We start from the raw sequence: 14589 nt of genomic DNA, 5'->3' as shown, positions 1-14589 counted from the left end.
CCCACAGTTCTCCACTCCTCTGGAAACTCTCTAACAATAATAAAGGACAAAGAAAAGGCAACCGCAGCCAAGGAGAATGCCAACAAGTTTACGAAAAGCCAGACAATGGAGAAATAATTCAGGAAGTCTAGCATCCAAGCAATAGAAGTTTCAGAAGCACACACTAGAATCCACAACCAAGCCCTCTCATCAAAACAAACAAAGATAATTCTCAGAGGTAAAGAATGTGACTCTGCCCCCAGGACCTGCACATGCCATCACAGTCTGTGGGGAAACAGATCCTCTGAGGCGGTGTGAAGTTCCTCGGCACCGGAGATAAAGAGTAGCCACACTTTTCTAGCCAGAGAAAGACTTGGAAAAGGAATGGAAATCTAAACGACCTCAGCTTCCTCAACAGCAATTTTGGCAAAAACCGTTTTCAGACACGAAAGGTCTGAAAGATGTATTCACTTTTTCAGAACGCTACTGGAGAACGCGCTTGATCGAAGCACGGCAATAAGCCTGAGGGGAGGACATGACGTACACGAAACCAGGGACACGCACACAAAGACAGTGCCAGCAGAAAGGTGAGGGGGACACCTGCAGCTCCCGGGGAAGTCAAGAGGAACCGGCCCAGAGGAAGGCACGAGGCCGAGGGCTCTGGACAGGATGTGACAAGGAGGCGATGTGCCAGACACATGTGACCACACTGAGAACCGTGCAAATTAAGCCAGAGATTTAGGGGTAATAAACCAAAATATACATCTAATTAATATTCATTTTTAACCAAAGTTGTGCTTTAATTATGTTGGAAGATGGGGGAGGGAGAGTTGTGCATATAAGAGATAAACCTTCATCTTCATAGTTAAACGTCAGACAGATCAGAAATAGCTACCTACAGGCGTACATTTTACTTAGAAATGTGGAAGGACGTGAATACGAGAAAACGGCTAAGAGGTGAAGGTAGCAGCCCCCAGCGGGTAATTGAGGGATGAGGAAGAGACAGGATGGGTGAAAAGGAACAGACGACTGTTATTTTTCGTTCTAAACCTTGTGATACTGTTTAACTTTTTAAACCATACACCTATGTATGACAAAATAAGAAATTATGAAAAGAAAATATAACAGCACTTAGGACAATCCCTGGCACTTAGTATGGGCTCTAATAATGTAAGCTCAATCTGAAATCAAGATATTGCGAAAGATTCGCTAACCTGTCAAGTCATATACAAAGATAAGACTGCATACACTTAAGATTCTGTGTACAAAACGAACAAAAAACAAGCAAACAAAGAAACAAAAATCCAACTGACCAAACCAACAACTATGGTACCTGTTCATGGTCAGGTCCCTTTTCACCTCATTCTTTCTTCCATCAGCATGTAAACCAATTCCAGAAACTGGGACCCCTGGGGGGTACAGTACTGAGATTGCCAGGTCTGACCTGCCCCTTATTTTTAAGGGGCATTCTTAGCTCTGTGTGTGTGTGTGTGTGTGTGTGTGTTTGAGGGGGTAACAAAAGAATATTCTATGACTTGTACAAATTCTATGAAATTCAAATTTGGGTGTCTATGAGCTTACAGCCACACCATTCATTTACAGCCTGTCTCTGGCTGTTTTCATGCGACCAGGGCAGAGCTCAGGAGCTGCGACAGACACCATGTGTGGTGCTCCCGTGACTTTGCACTGCAGCTCACCGGGTGCTCTATAAACAGCAGCAACACAGGTGTAACTCAGCGGTGTCCAGAGGGCCACGTGTCGTACTGCAACATGTGATTTCATTTTATCATCACTCTGCAGTCCCAACATGTCAAAAGCGGAGAAGGAAAACTGGACTTCACATGTGTGCTTATGGCCCAGTGGCATGTAGACTGTTCCGCGGTGGAATGTGATGGCAGAGCGGTGGGTATCATGCCATCATACATACTGGTGCTCACAGAATAAATACACTGTGTCAGCAGGACCAGACTAAACAGTCACTGCAGTAGCCCCAACTCACAGGAAAGCAACATTCAGAAAACTTACAGAATCTAAAATGGAGTATCTGATAACAGCAGAATTTCTTCACACACAAAAAATATGAAAATGAAGGCTCAAAGTTGGTTTCTGAATGACTTACTAGCCAAGCAACAAAGCCCAGTTTCCTTTGATTCTTGCTGAGTTCAGTCTGACTGACACACCTCAGCTGTCGTTTATATGGGAGTTTGAAGCGATGAAGAATTAGCCTCTATGAACAGTCCCCGCCTGAAACAACTACAGGCAGCATGTTTCCAGAGAAGCTGAGAAAAGATGAAATCACTACTACTGCTGTAGAATCTGTATAACGTGCTACAACTGACGGTGGTTAAATTATGTGTAAAGCAGAACCGGCTAATTGGACAAATTTCCAAAACCTGTGAAAATGTTAAGTGTTTAAAGCTTATGGTTATGCTTTCTAATTTCATCATCAGGCACTTCGGGAGAATTTGAAAATTCCTCATATGTTACTGAACTGGTAATGTCAACATTAATTTGATATTACTGAACTTAATTTACTCCCGTGGACTTAACCATCTTTAGTTCCCGACTTGTCCTATCACACAGCAGCTTAAATGGCTTATCAACGGTTAAGTTTTGTTGCAACTTCTTGAGCTCAGGGCCAAGGATGACATTTTTCTGAATGAGAACAGTCCTTACCCACTGCTACTGAACAATGCATGGGTCTGGAAATTTGCTTTTGCTCAAACCTTTATGTTTCTTAATGAATGCAACCTAAAATCACAAGGCTAGATAGGAATGGCGGCAGCGGGGCGCACTTTTTGAGTTCTCCTCTGGGTCTTACCACAAACGGGGCATATAACCCATCAAAGGACTCTGCTCATCATGCAGAACAGCTAAGAGACTCGTGCAAGGATTACTTGCCGGTGGGTAAATAGAGCGAGCAGGGGAAGAGGGAAGGGAGCGGAGTGGAGACGCGGCCCGCATCTGCGGCTGTAGGGACACGGCTGGCATCTGCGGCTGTGGAGGCGCGGCCCGCACCTTCGGCGGTGGAAACCCGGCCGGTATCCGCAGCTGCAGAGACGCAGGGGATCCCAAGACGGAACAGAGAACACAAAAGCCAGGAGTTGGGCTCTTTCCCTGCGTCCCACAGCTGATCTCTCCCGCAGAGGGGGCATTTGAGGCAATAACCTCAGCTGATACCTCCAGTTGGGCCCTAGGCCGGACAAAGGACACAAACTCCATACTTGGGCCACTCCCCCCCTCTTCCAATCCTATCCCTGCCCTTCCAGGAACTTAAACGGGCCCCTGAACCGAGGAGTAGTGTCAGATTACAGAGGAGCCTTAGTGCTCAGGCTCTGGGAAGACTGGCGGGCAGCTCTGACCCAGGGAAGAGGCCGGGAAGAGTGTGATTTTTGCTGGGCTAGGAGAGAAGAGACTCCTCCACCCCCAGCCACCACCTTTTCTGGCCTGCGGGAAGAGTGTGACATGGCTGGGCTGGGAGAGAGAAGACCCCTCCATCCCCAGCCTCCACCCTTTCTGGCCTGCCTAGGGCGGGGCAATTACAACTGTGGAGGTGGCAGACACAGCTGTGGGCTTTCAGCAGCTCAGAAATCTCCCGCCCGCCACACACACACACACACACACACACACACACACACACACGGAAGAAGTGCCCTAAGACTCAGGAGAACTGGACACAGGGCTAGTGGTGCTACTCAGGGCACATACATGCAGGCAAGAGCAGAAACTGCACTGACTTTGTAGAAACTACCATCCAGACCCCTCAGCCCCACGCATCTAAATCTGCAGTCCCAATGTCACTCTGGGCACCAGGTGACCAGCTCTGCCTGCACAATACACAGAGGACTCTTTGGTACAGCAGAGGACAACCTGGAGATTACTTGGTGGGCTTAAACCAACACAGGCACTGCTTTTTTTGTTCTGTTTTGTTTTTCTATCTTTGATATCTTTGCCTGTGTTGAGTGGGGGTTGTCGGTTGTTTTTACATGTGAATGTATTTGATCTTTTCCTTGTTGTTGTTGTTGTTGTGCTTGGTGATTTGCTTTGTTCTGAAATTGCCCTACCAGGGCCCAGCTTAAGAGGCACAAGATGCAACACACCCAGAGGCCAACTTCAGACCAAACCTGAGTACTACCGGGTTTGACCTACAAGTGACACACCCAGAGGGAACTCTGCAGGCACAAGAGCCCATAGAGGCCAAGCCTCATTTAAGTGCTCAACCCTCATGCAGCAGAACACCCTGCTGTGGGCAGAGCCAAGTCTCACCAACTAGTCAGCCTGGGAGTCAACCCCACCTACTCACAAGTGAAAAGCAATTAAAGATCTTCTTTAGCAGGACAATAAACACAACACAAGAGTCACCTTTGGAGCACATGTAGAGGAGAAGAATGAATTAGTGCAAGTCAAATATAAAGGACACATACTACATAAGATAACCCAGCAAGAACTAAGAACTCTGGGAGATCTACCTAATACATCGAAGCAAACACAGAGAGTAGCCAGAATGGGGAAACAAAGAAACATGTCCCAAATAAAAGAACAGAAGGAACCTCCAGCAATGGAACCAAATGAAACAGAGGTAACCAACCTATCAGAGACAGAGTTCAGAACACTGATGATAAGAATGTTTAAGGAGCTTAGTGACGACATAAAGAAGGACAGAGAAATCATAATGAACAACCAGTTAGAACTAAAGAACACAATTACCGAAATAAAGAACTCACTTGAAGGAATTAACAGCAGGTTAGATGAAGCAGAGGATCGAATCAGCGACTTAGAAGACAAGTTAGCAGAGATCACCCAAACAGAACAACAGAAAGAAAAAAGAATAAAAAACAATGACGATGGTTTAAAAGACCTCTGGGATCACATCAAGCACAACAACATGCGCATCATAGGAAAACCAGAAGGTGAAGAGAGGAAGCAAGGGATTGAGAACATATTTGAAGTAATAATGTCCGAAAACTTCCCTAACCTGATGAAGGAAACCAACATACAAGCCCAGGAAGTGCAGAGAGTTCCAACCAGGATAATCCCAAACAGGTCCACGCCAAGACACATTATAGTTAAAATGGCAAAGGTTAAAGACAAAGAGAGAATCCTAAAAGCAGCAAGAGAAAGACAGAGGGTTACATACAAGGGAACTCCCATAAGACTATGAAATGACTTTTCTACAGAAACATTGAAGGCCAGGAGGGAGTGGCAGGAGATACTCAAAGTGATGGAAAACAAAGGCCTACAACCTAGATTGCTTTATCCAGCAAGGCTATCATTTAAAGTTGATGGAGAGATAAAGAGCTTCCCAGAAAAGAATAAGCTAAAGGAATTTATTACCACCAAGCCAGCATTGCAAGAAATACTAAAAGGACTTCTGTAAATAAAAGAAAGATGAAAACAATCTAACTACAAATTTAAAAATGGCAATAACTATGTACCTATCAATAATCACTTTAAATGTAAATGGATTAAATGCTCCAATCAAGAGACATAGGGTGGCTAAGTGGATAAGAAAGCAAGACCCTTATATATGCTGTATACAAGAGACTCACCTCAGATCAGGCTGAAAGTGAAGGGTTGGAGTAAGATATTTCATGCAAATGGAAATGAGAAAAAAGCTGGAGTTGCAATACTTATATCTGACAAAATAGACTTTAAAATGAAGAATATATTAAAAGACAAAGATGGGCACTATATAATAATAAAGGGATCGATCCGACAAGAGGACATAACCCTAGTAAACATCTGTGCACCCAACATAGGAGCACCTAAATATATAAAACAGATATTGACTGACATAAAGACAGAGATCAACAGTAACACTATCATAGTAGGGGACTTCAACACACCTCTGACCACAAGGGACAGGTCTTCCAGACAGAAAGTCAATATGGAAACAACAGCCTTAAATGACACATTGGACCACTTGGATTTAATTGATATTTTCAGAGCATTTCACCCCAATGCTGCAAAATACACGTTCTTCTCAAGCGCACATGGAACATTTTCCAAGACAGACTATATGTTAGGCCACAAAACAAGTCTTGACAAATTTAAGAAAACTGAAATCATACCAACTGTCTTCTCTGACCACAGTGCTATGAAATTAGAAATGAACTACAGGAAAAAAACTGGAAGACACACAAATTCATGGAGGCTGAATAACATGTTACTAAATAATGAATGGGTCAAACAGGAGATCAAGGAAGAAATCAAAAGATATCTCGAGACAAACAAAAATGAAAACACGACGACCCAAAATCTAGGGGATGCCGCAAAAGCAGTCCTAAGAGGGAAATTCATAGCATTGCAGGCCTATCTAAAGAAACAAGAAAAATCACTAATCAACAGTTCATCTTCACATTTAAGGTATCTGGAAAAAGAATGCAAAATAAGCCCAAAGGGAGTACAAGGAAGGAGATAATAAAGATCAGAACAGAAATAAATTAAATAGAAACCAGAAAAACTATACAAAAGATCAATGAATCCAAGAGTTGGTTCTCAGAGAAGATAAAATTGACAAACCTTTAGCCAGACTCATTAAAAAAAAAGAGACAGAGGATCCAAATTAATCAAATCAGAAATGAAAGAGGAGAAGTGACAACAGACACCGCAGAAATACAAAAAAATTTAAGAAATTACTATGAGCAACTATATGCCAACAAATTTGACAATTTGGAAGAAAAGGACAATTTTCTAGAGGCGTACAACCTTCCAAGGCTAATTCAGGAAGAAACAGAAAACCTGAATAGACTGATTACCACCAGGGAAATTGAATCCGTAATCAACAATCTCCCAACAAACAAAAGCTCTGGACCAGATGGCTTTACAGGTGAATTTTACAAAACGTTCCAAAAAAGAATTATCACCTATTCTCCTCAAGCTCTTCCAAAAAATCCAGAAGGAGGGAAGACCCCCCAAACATTTTTACGAAGCTACTATCACCCTGATCCCAAAATCAGACAAAGACACCACAAAAAAGAAAACTACAGGCCAATATCTCTAATGAATATAGATGCAAAAATCCTCAACAAAATATTAGTGAACAGAATTCAGCAGTACATTAAAAAGATCATACACCATGATCAAGTGGGATTCATCCCTGGTATGCAAGGGTAGTTCAACATCCGCAAATCAATTAATGTGACACACCACATTAACAAAATGAAAAATAAAAATCACATGATCATATCAATAGATGCAGAAAAAGCATTTGATAAAATCCAGCAGCCATTTATGATAAAAACCCTTAAGAAAGTGGGAATAGAGGGATCATATCTCAACATAATAAAGGCCATATATGATAAACCCACAGCTAACATCATACTCAATGGGGAAAAGCTAAAACCATTCCCCTTAAGATCAGGAACAAGGCAAGGTTGCCCACTTTCTCCACTTCTATTCAACATAGTGCTGGAAGTTCTAGCCACAGCAATCAGACAAGAAAAAGAAATAAAAGGCATCCAAATCGGTAAGGAGGAGTAAAATTGTCATTATATGCAGATGACATGATACTATATATAGAGAACCCCAAAGACTCCACCTAGAAACTATTAGAGCTGATAGATGAATTTAGTAAACTAGCAGGATACAAAGTTAATATTCAGAAATCAGTTGTATTTGTATATACCAATAATAAAACATCAGAAGGAGAAATTTAAAAATCAGTCCCATTTACAATTGCTCCAAAGACTATAAAATACCTGGGAATAAATTTAACCAAAGAAGTAAAAGATCTGTACTCAGAAAATTATAAGACACTGAAGAAAGAAATGAAAGAAGATACAAATAGATGGAAACACATACCATGTTCATGGATAGGAAGAATTAATATAGTTAAAATGTCCATACTGCCTAAGGCAATATACATATTCAACGCAATTCCTATCAAACTACCAACGATGTTTTTCACAGAAATAGAACATATAATCCTAAAATTTATATGGGACCATAAAAGACCCTGGATAGCCTCAGCAATCTTGAGAAATAAGAACAAAGTGGGAGGTATAACAATACCTGACATCAAATTATACTGCAAGGCTACAGTAATCAAAACAGCATGGTACTGGCATAAAAACAGACACAGATCAATGGAACAGAATAGAGAGTCCAGAAATAAATCCATGCCTATATGGCCATTTAATCTACAACAATGGAAGCAAGAATATATGGTGGGGTAAAGACAGTCTATTCAATAAATGGTGCTGGGAAACCTGGACAGACACATGCAAAAAATTGAAGCTGGACCACCTCCTTATACCATATACAAAAATAAATTCAAAATGGCTTAAAGACTTAAATTTAAGATCTGAAACCATAAAATTCCTAGAAGAAAATATAGGAAGAAACTTCACAGACATTACTCGGAGTAAGATTTTTACTGATATATCCCCTCGCGCGAGGGAAGTAAGACAAAAAACAAACATGTGGGATTACATCAAACTAAAAAGTTTTTTCACAGCGAAGGAAACCATCAATAAAATAAAAAGGGATCCTACTGAATGGGAAAAGATATTTGCCAATGATATATCTGATAAGGGGTTAATAGCACAAATTTATAAAAAACTCACTCAACTCAACTCCAAAAAACCAAACAACCCAATTAAAAAATGGGCAGAGGACATGAAGAGACATTTTTGTAAAAAGGACATACAGATGGCAAACAGACATATGAAGAAATGCTCAACCTCACTAACCATCAGAGAAATGCTAATAAAAACCACAATGAGATACCACCTCACCCCAGTCAAGATGGCTATCATCAACAAATCAACAAACAACAAGTGCTGGCGCGGATGTGGGGAAAAGGGAACGCTTGTGCACTGTTGGTGGGATTGCAGATTGGTGCAGCCACTATGGAAAACAGTATGGAGGTATCTCAAAAATCCGAAAATGGAACTACCTTATGATCCAGCAATTCCACTCCTAGGTATCTATCCGGAGAAATCCAAAACTCCAATTCAAAAATCTTTATGCACTCCTATGTTTATTGCAGCATTATACACAATAGCCAAGACATGGAAACAACCAAAATGCCCATCGGTAGATGACTGGATTAAGAAACTGTGGTACATTTATACAATGGAGTATTACGCAGCCATAAAGAAGAAAGAAATCTTACCATTTGCAACAACATGAATGGACCTAGAGAACACTATGTTAAGTGAAATAAGTTAGACAGAGAAAGACAAATACCATATGATCTTACTTATATGCAGAATCTGAAGAAAAGAATAAGTAAACGAATTGATCAGAAACAGTTTTGGAGACATAGAGGAAAAACTGAGGGTTGCTAGGTGGGCGGGGGGGTGGGGATAAGGGGGAAGGTGAGGGGATTAGAAAACAGTCGGTAACCACAAGATTGCCACGGGGTTTTGAAAATTAATTTGGGGAACGTAATCAATAATGTTGTAAACATTTTGTAGGGTATCCGATGGACACGTGTCCCATTTGGGAGACCACCTCGGGGATGATGTAGATGCCTGATCACTGCACTGTACACCTGAAGCTGAACAATAATGAATGCCAACTATAACTTTATATATATACATGTATGTATGTATGTATGTATGTATGTATGTATATGTGTGTATATACTTACAAGAAGCGGAGTACAGCATTAGGAATAGAGACAGTGGAAATGTATTGGCTGTGTGCGATGTCAGAGAGATAGTGGATGGGGGGAGAGGGATTCACACAGTGTGAGGGATATAAATGATAAACGTCTTAAGTATGACGCTGTCTTGTACACCTGAAACTAATTAAAGAAAAAAGAGAGAGAGAAAAAAAATCACAAGGCTAATACAACCTAAAATTCCAGCACTGACCTGCAAAACTTAGACTGGGGAATATTTCAACACTAAGTTTGTTTGGACCATACATTCCAGCTGTTTCAGTCACTTCCCACGCTGTCACAAGTTAAAATGAGATCTTCATTCCCATACAAATTTGCAGTGGATACATTTTCTGAACTCAAGCCACAGTTAAACACCATTTTCAGACCTGAATGCAAGTGCGATGGAAACTTCTCTATTTCAGAATCCATTTAGTGATGCAACTGAGGAGCTTTCACTGGAAATTAATCTACGTGCTAAAAGGCAAATAGCAAGAGAAAAAACTAACAGATGTCTATCAATGCCCCCCAAGTGATGAATATACTCAACGAACCTCATGCTTCTGGAACAGTATCAGAATGAGACAGCACCTACCTGTGTACAGAGACATTTTTAAAGATGCAAAATCTGTGAAAGCTCATTACTGATCAGCATTAATACGTTAGGTGACTATTTGCAATAGATTTGGAGGGGAGCCTAACTTTGAACATCATTCAGGTGAAATGTTACCCCCTAGAAAAGAACTCCATTCTTCTCACTAGATCTACATTACAGAAAATGGAATGCAATTATTTCTACATTTTGAATTTCATCAATAAACTCCGTAAAAATGTGTTTTCTCTCTTATTATATGATACCTTCATAATGGTCTCTTGGTCCACAAAACCTAAAATACTTACTATCTGGGCCTTTGCAACAAAAGTTCAGTTAGACAACTCCTGGTCTAAAGGACCCTCTGCCTCCATGCTGCCCTCTTCTCAGTCATCTGGATTGATTCTAGGACTTCTGGAGGCTTCTGGGTAACTAACTTCTTAAGAGAAGAGTTCACCAGTCTAGTGTGAAACAACTTGCTGACAAGAAGAGGGGAGAGAAAATATGAAAGGGAGGAATACAGCTAAACGTAAGGGTTTGTTCTATAAGCTACCAAAGCTAAGAGTCTCTGTCAGCAAAGCAACACGAAACAAAAAAAGAAGAAAAGGGAAAAGGGGAGACAAAGTCTTAAAAATGTTATCCTAAGAAATGTCTCTGAAATTTTAGCTCCTACCACCAATTAATGACACCTATTACTTAAAAAGCACTAAAGACATAAAGCAGAAGTCAAAACTCCTTGCTCACTGGGAACTTAAAATCTACTTAAAGAGAAGAAATAACCCTAAAATAATTTCATGAGGTACTCGAAGAGTATACAAAAGAGTGACTACAAAGGAAGTGGACTATACAGAAAGGGTTGGCAAAAAAAGTGACAGAGAGCTGAGCCCTGGAAGTTATAACATCAAATACACAGAACAATAATGAAATCATGACGGGGGTGGGCAAAATGAGGTGGAGGGGGGTCAGAAGGTATAAACTTATAGTTACAAAATAAGTTAAGTCATGGAATGGAACGTACAGCATGGTCACTATAGTTTATAATACTGTGTTGTCTATAAGAATAGACCTTAAAAGTCCTCTCACAAGAAAAAAAAATGTATAACTGTGTGCGGATAGATGGTAACTAGACTTCCTGTGGCGATACAAATAGATACACTTCCTTCACAATAGATACAAATATAGAATCATTATGTTGGACACCTGAAACTAATATGTTATGTCAATTATATCTGAACTTTTAAAAAGCTAGTTATGTATTGTATTACAAAAAAAGTTCTAAAAATTATTTTTCAAAAACCAGTGTCACAACAAATGGACAAATGTTATAGTTTACAGATATACAATTATCCAAGGAACATTAAAAAACATGTTCAACCTCTAAAATAATCAAGTGGCTTCAAGTCAAAGGTTCTGTGGGGTCCTAAACTAGTGCCCTTCTTTCTACCACCCCCAGCTCCGAACCAACTGCTGACCAAGGTAAACAGATCATGTGTACTGCAAACTATCTTCTTCTTTGTAAATAAACCTAACGGTCAGATCACAGCTTGTAACTACCATGCCGACTTCTTAAATCTGAGTTCTCCACTGGTCTGGCAGGTGGAAAACTGAAGAGGCCTCGCTCACAGGGTAAGAACATACCCCTGGGTGGAGACAGAGAAGGGCTGGGCCCAGGGACCAAAACAACACAAACCAAACCATGAAACAAGGTGCCCGAGGTGAATGAATACTCAGAGGGAATTTTCCCCACCAGGGATTTATGCAGAATCACATGGAGGTCAAACTGGAGAAGTCAGAAGACCCTGAGTTTCAGGGCAAGGAGCTGGAGCTTCCCTGTAAGTACAGGGGTGGCTGAGGGTGGAGGACTCATCCAGAGGGGCAGCAAGGTCACGCGCAAAGTGGTATTTCTGCGCTAGGAAACATGGCCCAGGGATGAGAAGTGAGATCTGTCACAGCAGAACAACCCTAGTGTCTCACAGATGGATTGTGAAAGGCAGGTCATTAAACAGTTTATACCCACTTTCCCCTTGGGATACAATGGAGCAAATGAAAATGAATTAAGAACATGTGCACGTCCCCTAAAGGCCCTACTGGGCCACTTCCTATTATGTGCCAACTGAGCCAAAAGTCAAACATCCAAAGTCAACCTCTGGTCTTTAAGAAACTTTCAGTAAAGAGTTCCAAAGTGATAGCAATCTGGACTCAAAAAAAGTCCAGCGTCTGGCTAGAAGCCAGATGGCCTTTGTTTTATAAAACAAAACCACCTCCTGCCCCTCCCTTTCTCCCTTTCCCCTCCCCCCTCTTCTCTCTCTCACACTCACACACACACACAGAGCCAGGTGGCCCAGAAGCACTATGCATGCATGTTACTCCAGCTTCCTAGCCCTGGCTGGTCCTCGGGGCCCAGCTCACCGCCCCCGCCCCACCCCCCTCACGAAACTGGGAATCACATGGGTGCTGCAGATCGCAAGACACAGCAGAGCAAACTACACAGGCCGCTCTTTACCTTCCTAAAAATCCACTGGCCACAGAACCATACTGTACCTGCTCGGAGATGGCCCAGCCCTGGTCCACCCGACTCCAGGGTCTCGTGACACGACACCGCTTGCCTTCATGTAACTCACGGAAGCAAACTCCTGTACTCTTAATAGTCTTACCTTTCAAACCAAGTTTAAAAACTAAAAGAAATGTTTTCTTCTCGGTGGCTCCTTGCCCATTACAGATTATCCTGGCAACGGCTGTCTCCAATTTACTGCATCAGCAGATTAGCCGGGCGAAAGTGGGCGGTGGACACGAAACAGAAGGTCTCCTATAAAGAACAAAGAGCACATCATCACAACGTGTTCTCTCCTGGTCTGATGACAGCTGCCACTAAGGATACTGGTTCAGGGTCTTGATTCACACAGAGCTACACCTCAGAGGACTGGAAAGTTCTAGTTAACTGAACTTTTTTCTATGTCAAACAGGAAAAAAGGCACTGTCACCCTCCTAGTTCAGCTTTAATCCTACACTACACAATAACCCAGAAGCAAGAGGCACCACACCAGCATTATCAGTGAGCAAATTAGAAAAAAATAATGTTATCTTTATATTATGAAAACATCAGTGATATTCCTATCCAACACGCGGTTGGCTGCAAAGGCATCATACTTTAAACTACGAAAACAAATTTTAAGTGTCTCCCTCTAAATGCCCCCAAGTAGCCCCACATTCTATTGTTAAAGAATCCTAACTTCTCTAGGAACTGTGTGAGCAGAACACTAGTCACTGAAGTACTAGCTGCCTTAATGTCAATTAACCAACACTACACAGGAAGAACTAGCAACTATCCTCAAGGCACTTCACTTACTTAATACTGCAGAAAAAGACCCGACCTATGGACAATTACACTAATGAGAAATCCCGTAAGAACGCAGTCTACAAGACATCTTTAAAAAACAGCCTCACATATAATGCCTCTTCCACAGAAATCATACCAAGTTACCATCTCAACATGCTCCCTCGAATAAAATACAAACAATGCGAACTACTTCTTAAAACAAACACATCAACAAAAACAGTAGCAAACCTAGGTTAACACAAAAAGAATATTTAATTCTAAGTCAAATGCGTTTTGAACATAAGCTTGAAAAAGTACAACTGATCATCTAACTTTTTTGCTTTAAATCACAACAGAGCTGTCACCATGAACTGCTACAGTCCTTACACACAAAAAGCTTAACATGTTCACGTAAAAAGTGCACACTAAGTGTCATAGGTAACTCTAGTCCCATCACCACCATCCTCTGGTAGGAGTCCCAGATTCCTTTAAGAATTGGATGAAGTTAAGTACTTCACAAAATGCACACGCACGGCACGCACGGCACACACGCACACACGCACGCGCACACGCACACACGCACACACACACACACACACACTTTGGCATTTAAATTCGAGTGGTTGCAGGGCCCTCAAAGCTGACCTGCAATCACTGCCCCCACTTGCAGGCCCGGCAAGCACAGACTCCCCGCAGAGCTGTGCCGCTGCCTGGCGCACCGCGCAGCTCGCTCCCACCAAGGAGGCCAGAAGACAGAGCAGCCACCAAACAGGCTGGTCCCAGCCTCGGAATCCAGGTGCTTATTAAGCTGTGTCGAGGCTGCTGAGACATAACCCGCTTTGCTGGAATCGAGGCTTTGTCTAACTGTTCACTGTCTTGTCACTTAGACTACTCACTGGCCAGAGTGGGTCTATGCTACTGATGGCAGGAAATGGGGTTATTCTGAAGTGTGAGACTATAAGACTTGAGACCCAAAGACGGAACACAGCATGGAACAGCGGACGAGTGCAGTACTGGTCCTGGGTAGTGTACACGGCACACACATTGAAACGTCTCTAGAACTACAGCAAAAAGCAAAAAACAAAACAACAA

General features: G+C 41.9%; 1 protein-coding gene across 20 annotated transcripts in view; it reads right to left on the bottom strand.

Annotated features, from left to right (window-relative positions):
* The window catches only part of PPP6R3 (protein phosphatase 6 regulatory subunit 3), a 128637-nt gene that overhangs the window by 83889 nt on the left and 30159 nt on the right, over positions 1 to 14589 (bottom strand). For 17 of the 20 annotated variants that reach the window (XM_019755615.2, XM_019755617.2, XM_019755619.2 and 14 more), the window contains exon 2: positions 12836 to 12987. The exons of 2 other annotated variants lie outside the window; for them this stretch is intronic. The gene's annotated coding sequence lies outside the window, so the exon portion shown is untranslated. Of the gene's footprint in view, positions 1 to 12835; positions 12988 to 14589 lie in introns of those variants that run through there. One more of the 20 variants, XM_074336842.1, reaches the window with a different exon arrangement.

The sequence above is a fragment of the Rhinolophus sinicus genome, linkage group LG06 (assembly GCF_036562045.2).
Source record: "Rhinolophus sinicus isolate RSC01 linkage group LG06, ASM3656204v1, whole genome shotgun sequence".
NCBI lineage: Eukaryota > Metazoa > Chordata > Mammalia > Chiroptera > Rhinolophidae > Rhinolophus > Rhinolophus sinicus.
This window is presented reverse-complemented; position numbering and strand designations above follow the sequence as displayed.